Here is a 7,544-nt window from a genome sequence, read left to right on the forward strand (position 1 = left end):
CTTGATATATGCTATTCTCGTTGGCCTTCTAGCCGGGTGGTCGGGTGATTTTCTCACTTGAACTACGTGGCCTTCTCCGTTGCTATTTCTATTTTACAAACATATAATCTGGCCGTACATCGTTAAATGCGGAACTCACTAGATCGCGGAACTGCGCGGCATTCATCAGCCTTTGTTACGCGATGAAGATGCCAAACGTGAGATTGTTGTGAAAGAGAAAGGCTGAAATGATCTTATCATTCGGTATTTTGTTATCGCGAAAATAAAACCTGGCATGTTTCACTCAGTCGAGTGTTAGCAGCTTAAAACCGGTTTTTTAGAGTATCCTCGATTTCAAAACAGCTCGCTTTAATCGTTGGATGCTATTATAATGCAATTCGCACCGTCGAGCATCTCCCTCAATTCCATAACTGTGTCTCGTCACAGTACAACGTACTGTACACATTTCAAGTCACATTCTAATCGCGTTCGAGCGATTAGAATGCCATTCTGTAAGAAAAGTCAACAACGTTAGACACGCGGAGGTGCGGCGTCAAGGCCTGGTTCGTTAGTATTACAAGGCAAATGCGGAGTTACGAAAGTGTGACACCGCGGCGGGTCTTATCAGATTATTAAAAACTTGCTGTTTGCGTTAATCTTCGCGAAAGGCGGCCAAGTGGAGCGAGATAACGCGGCTGCAATAACAACTACTCGAGAAACAAATATGCATACGTTACGCGGGACGTGCGTGAAGAGCACGAGCGCTGATAAAACCCCTCTGATCGAACTGAAAATCGTTCATCAAAAATGGGTCAACGACATCGGCGAGTTGCGTAACGCGCGGTAACGCGCCATGTGCATTTATACACGCTTTCCGGCGACGGATGTGCGCGTGATGCGCGAGCGAATGCTCATGACCGTGAATAAAGCCCTAAACACAATGCGAGGCAACAGCGATAGGAATAGCGTAGAAATAAGCGATATAATAATTGTCGCCTCCCGTTGCACAATGCCGCGAAAAAAAAAAAAATGCCAACCAATCTGTATGATTTCGTATGTAGACTGTAGTACATTTCTTCCATCTGCTGCAAAGTTATAGCAACATGTAAACAGAATGAAAAATCTGGACGCTGATTGATAAGCTGTAAGGTGATAGAGATTTAGTAGAATTCCAACTAGTAGGGAAACTTATCGCTGTTGCCTTATTCCTACGTATTTCTACGTGCATTGGCGTATTTCTATATGCATTCCCGTATGCTGGATTTTTCTGTTCTTATCGCTATCGCTATTTCTATCGCAGTTGCCTCGCATTGTGTTTAGGGCTTTAGGCGAACGACCGGAATTAAAAACGTTTTGTATTCGACGGTTTTATGTATTATTTGTCCCGAATTCTATCGATGCACGATGTGTAATATTAGGCCTGCTCGCGCGTTGCTTGAAATCCCCAAAAACGTTTGCACTTAAAATGAAATAAATACACGGAGAGAATTTTTTCTTAGAAATTTATCCTGAAAATCTGACAATCGTGGAACAACATTGTATTTCGAAGAACTTTAATGTAAATCTCTCTCATTCATTAATAAAACAAAGTTTTGCGATAAAATATAAAATACAGTTTGATCAATTTTACTGAAGTGCATGGTAAAAATCTTTAAATTATTGTATTGTACCACAACTATCATATTTTCAGGGTAAATTTTAAAAGAAAATTCTCTTTGTGTATACTATACATACATTCGGGTTGAAGAGAGAAAAAGAAGATGCCAAGTGCAAAAAGTGCAAGAAACGCGAACCTATTATTTTCTGTGATATCAATGTCGTACAAAAATTAAATCGATAAAGAAAGCAAATCATCTTTCGGTGTCATTCATTACTAACACGAATTTACCAGATTGAATATTATGAAAATATGACATAAAAATAAATGTATTATAATAAATTTTTTTTAATTGGAAGGACACTGAGGATAACAGGCAAATGTATTTCATTAATAAAAAATAATAGCATACAAAGTAAAGGGAATCTCAAATGTGTCACATCAATATATCTGCATATCTGAGGTTAAATTATTCAACAGTTACATTTTACATTCGAAAGACGATTGCTTCAGAAGATAACATCTTAATTGAGAAAAGAATGTTCCATTATCATATTTAAATATAAATAGAAAGCCACGGTTCTATTCTCTGCGGAAGAAATCGTTGGTGAATCAGGATGCGTTGATTCTCATCCGCTACTTTGCCAGTAATGATTCCCACGAAATCGGATCCTCGGGTGAATTTTCGTGGAACAAAAATTGCGTGCACACAACGCAATACCTGAACCTACCTCCGAGAGAGTGACGAGAGAAACTCCGTGCGTGATTTAATATATTCACGGACGAAGAGGCGCGCATCTATTTTCCACGTCCCAACGCTCTTCCTACGCTCGGCGCGCATACATGTCGCATACCATCATACACACATATAAGACACGCGTAATACTCGCCGATTTATCGCGAGGGCAACCTCGAGATTCACGGTCGCTTCTCCACGTGTCATTTCTTGTCCGTATCGCGATGCTTGTGTAGTGCTGCCTTCTCTCTCCCTCGCGGATCCCTCTACCATATCTTTTTTTTTTTTTTTTTTTCTCTCGGCACCGCTTTTCGCCGTACTGTGCATCGAACTTTGGGTATGTGTGAAGAAGATGGCCTTGGTCCCACGCGGCCATTGGCCGGGCCCAGAGGAAGCTCGAATCACTATTGGCCTGTCAACTTTTCGTATGGGCGAAGCTAAAACGAGTGAAGCCGAGCCGATACGATATGGCAAACATATTTGCTTGCTAGCACACTCTGCATCGTCGACCTTGACGGGGCATTGACTGTTGTTCCCTTCCCTTGGCCGCCTCCTCCATATTAGAGTTTTGTCTCTGCTCTAATCAAATCGGCAACCGCTCTTATCTACTTGTGAAATTTGGATACTCCGTGGCATATCGCGGGCAATCGCGGTTGCCTCCCGTTATTTTCCAATCCAATTGCAATAACAGTTTAAGTGGCATAATAATTCAAATTAATTAAATAAAGGACACGTATCACAACGCAAGTCCTTGGTAGCGAAATAATATTTTATTCTATATATATTTTATTCTTTATTTCATTAATTCCAATCTAATTGTTTTTAATCGAGAGGACTTGTTGTTTGCGTGAAATATAGTTCTCAAATTTTTTAGAGTGATACAAAAAAGAAATCACGCCGAAAGGATCCATATTTTATTTATCCAAGATCCAAGAGATTAGAGATCTCTCTTTGATGACATTCATTATTTGTTATCGAAGTTTGACCCAAGATTGAGGGAATCCCCTCCTACAGTGTCAAATTCACTTTTCTGAAGTTGTCCTTTGATAAATATTGCGGTAACTTTTTGACGAACGTATCGGTCGCTGACATCGTCACGCATTGACATTGAATTATAAGCCGTAATTGCCGCCTTCACTCATAGTGTATATTGTACGCATTCGGTCACGATGCACGTACACGAGGCTCCGAATTATTATTGCGTGGTAGGGGAACGATGACCGTCGTATAAGAGGCTTCGTCGAAAACCCTAACTCCCAAAGAGCTCTACCGGCTGGCCTTGGAATATGAATAGATTGCCCGCGAAGAGTGCATTGCACTGTTGCGTAACTAAGCGCGTTTTATTTGCAAGTTTTGTGACGGTAGTCACGCCGGCGATCTCACTCCTCGTTACTAGACCTTCACGTAATCTCATCGAAATGACTGTGTATAATATATTTGCAACGTATTACTCAAACTAACGCATGCCAGCAGCACATAAATAGTACGGATGGTAATAAAACAGCAGTGGCTTTAAATAACGCACAGTTTAATACTAATAAATAGAAGCGCCAAATACGGTCAAGGCTGAATCTTGATGTCTAATGATATTTTTATATGACTTATTAAAGACATTTTCCAGAGTTCTTCGAACTGCACGTCGGACAATAGCCTACTTTTAGCAAGTTTCAATAATAGACTACGGATAAATTTAGTAATTATAAAATTTCTATTGTCGTTTTGAAGAAATGTCTTGTATATGTATTGCATACGCTAAGGAAAAATGCACTAAATTTTAATAAACGTTTATTGTATTTTTTTTTTTTTTAAATAATACTAACTCTTTTATTTACGGTAAATAAATATTTAGTAAATAAAAAAATGCTAGATAAATCAAATTAATGGTTCTCGTACAAAATAAATGTATATTTACAGTTAAATATCGAGTTATTCCAAACAGATATTTATTAAACTTTAGTACATTTTTTTCTCAATGAAAAAAATGTTTTAAACAGCAACTTTGTTTCGCACGTTGCGAAACAAGTCATTTATTCATAATCGACAAACCTTCGCTATGACGGCGGTTGTTGTTCGCTTCCCAAGCGTAACTACGAACAATATCTAAATAGATACGCGCTGAGAGTGTGCGTGCGTTATCTCTTCTACTCGCTCATTCAGTAATAGCTCCGTTCGCTCGATGAGTCGATGACGGTGTTGCGGCGTGTCATAAATACGTCCTCGAGGCTTCGCGCGCGCACGTTACGCAATGCTCTGCCGAAATTCTTTGCAACATATTGCGTGTATATTTCTGCATGTGGCCCGATAACGGGAATAACAACGCACGTGCGTGAGAAGTATCCCGCGGGCCCGCTGCTGCGTAGCGTATTGTAGAATTTATTAGTAGTCTCGGGACTATACGTCGATTAATACTCTGCATATTTCATTATTTCCACAAGTGTGCCGCCTGGCTGTTCCATGCATCTCCGATCTGCCTTCGTATTACAGCGATTGCCGATTATAGATGGAATAAGAATAGATGTCTCTTATGGAATTGTTCTAAAACTATCGTTTTAGAAAGAGTGAAAGGTAGTTTAAATCACTCCCTTTCTCTACACTGAACAAAAATTTACTAAATTTTAATACACACCTTTTTGACTATACTTAAGCAAACATTTATTTATATATATATATATATATAAATATTTACTCGATAAAAAAATTACAGTAGTTACAAGTTAAAGTAATGATTTTCATTTAAAGTAATGATTTTTAAGTAATGATTATCAAATATGTGTTTACATTTAATAAATATCTACTTAGAGCTATTCGAACAAAATACTTATTAAAATTTAGTACTTTTTTTCAGTGTAAAATATCGAGAATTTTGAAGAGTATTGAAGATTAAAGAGAGATGCTGATATAATTTGATACTTTCTAACGAAGCACAGATTGCTAAGGTCAAGGAATGCGCAGTCTATGATGATAGTTTATGAAAGAAAATTTATTCCTTTTAATCACACAGCAAATTATGTGAGAATCTCTTTATATTTGACATTCTCGTTCTCGTTGTTCTCATTGTACACCAAGATACTGCGTTTGTGTGTCCAAACTCCGCTTACGAAAGTCGTCATAAGCGAAGAAAGATGCTCGCAAAACGCCCACATACGGATACACGGCCATTAGCCCTTGCATCGCGCATAATGAGCTGTATATTTGGCCCGAACATGTATGTCTGTAACACTATCCTATCTTGTATTGGACAGATTATAAAAGCAGGATGATTAATATGTAGCGATTAAAATAACGCGATTAAAATAGTGCAAGAGAATTGTTCTCGATTCGAATCCGGTATCGAAAGTATATTTGATATTCGTCAGATAAAGAGACGCTGTCATTATTATACGCGAGACAAGTTCGTGCAAACGTATTTCACCAAGCACCGCGGGTGAACGCGGTATCACAGAGTCGTTGAATCCTCTCCCCCCGGGTACACGGCAAATCCAATATTCGTCGGATAAGAGGTTTGAAATTGAGCGCAACGGGGAGTACAAGGAAATATGATATCGCACTGAGAGGAAGCTCAAAGAGTTGGATACACTTTGTGTACCGGGAGCCACTCGGAAAGACAGGTGGCTTTGAGCCACCTGGTCGTGCCCTCGTCACCTTCCTCCATTCTCTTCTCGCACTTAATTTCCTTATTCTGAAGGCATTGCCGATGAGACTTCTTCCCACATCCATCTAAACGCACGAAGCTCTTTTATGACTTACGTTCCGCTCACCTAATTCACACGGAATCATCACAGAATCATGAAGTTATACACGCGATAGCTATACACCGTTAAATCTATAGTGTCGAATTTAACCTAAATGTGAGTCGCTCCTACTAAATATATCGTTATTCTTTACTAAAACGATAATTAAATTATAACGACACTGTATAGTGTCAAATATAACCATTGTTTTAGTATAAAATAACGATATAATTGAGTAGGAGCAGTGGCGACTCACATTAATCTAAATTTGACACTATGGATTTAACGGGGTACCAATAATACATACATTTTCGTATGCAGCTAATTTTTGTTAATTAAATTAATTTTAAGAACTTTCAATAAATCGATAAAAAAAAAGTGTTTTAAATTAAGCTTTGTAAACACGGATAGCAAAAGTTTGAGGGATTTTTTTTTCTTTTTTAAGAAATTTGTCGGGATGTTTAGCTACATCGCAGAGGCTTCGCGACGGTCGGTTACGGTCACGGTTTCTTTTTTCTTTTTACACGCAACCGTTCCTGGACACCGTTCCTCGCTTTACTTGCAGCGGTCGCTCGTGTCATATTACGCCCGCGCGCTGGCGAACGCGCATTATACTTGCGTGAATTACGAATTACGGAAGATCGTGTCCGAAGATGACCTACATACGCAGCGGGCTGCAAGAAAGGGCATCGACGTCAGGCGTGCTAGCCTCGGTTCCTTTATGTCGCGTTGTAGAGAGGGAAATGGTGGGCCGCTTGAAAAAAAAAAAAAAGGGTTCGCCGGTCACCGGCTTTCTTTGCATGCTGAAATTCCCGCGCTCGTCTGCTGCGCGCGATGGTGCCCGCTTACATTGTAAGCCGTGAGAAAGAAAAGGCCCGCGAGCGTCTCTTGTGCGTGCATCAAAAATTTTGCTAATTTCACCGATCGAGTTTGGTGATTCGCACGATTATGGAAATGATTGTAGAAGCGCGAGGCTAATATCTAAATTTGTCTGCGATATTTCCATTAATTCTCCGCTAGTAACAAGAAATCTTAATTCTTCCGTCAGCAATAGGGGCCTTTGAAAAAGGAGAAATTTTTATATTTTTCCGAATTGTATAAAAACTGATATAAATTTTGATAAAAATTCTAATATACTTGTCAAAGCTTTAACAAGTTTTTACTAACATAGAAATATTGGATTCTAGTTTACTTACTTTTTTACAGATTTAAATTTTCAGAATTCACAATTAAAATGTAATCCGTAATGCCTTTAAGGATCTTACGTTGCGGCAGAGAATTAATTTAGTCAATAATAATACAATAGCAATAATAAAGGACTCTAAATAATATAAATTAAGAATATATGACAGGGTGTCTTAAGAAGAGTTTAGGAGATTAGGTTTAAATTAAAAACCAACTCAATGTGATTATTGATAGAATATATAAATTGAAGAATTGTTTTACGCAACAAGTTCTACGGATGGCTTTTCAATATCCTGTTTATTTATATATATATATA

The 7,544-nt window shown here is 38.5% G+C and overlaps 1 protein-coding gene across 1 annotated transcript in view; it reads left to right on the forward strand.

Moving 5' to 3' along the window:
- LOC108754825 (protein abrupt) overlaps positions 1-7,544 on the forward strand; it is a 60,899-nt gene that overhangs the window by 30,485 nt on the left and 22,870 nt on the right. The window lies entirely within an intron of this gene.

Source organism: Trachymyrmex septentrionalis, unplaced genomic scaffold (genome assembly GCF_001594115.1).
Source record: "Trachymyrmex septentrionalis isolate Tsep2-gDNA-1 unplaced genomic scaffold, Tsep1.0 scaffold81, whole genome shotgun sequence".
Classification (NCBI taxonomy): Eukaryota; Metazoa; Arthropoda; class Insecta; order Hymenoptera; family Formicidae; genus Trachymyrmex; species Trachymyrmex septentrionalis.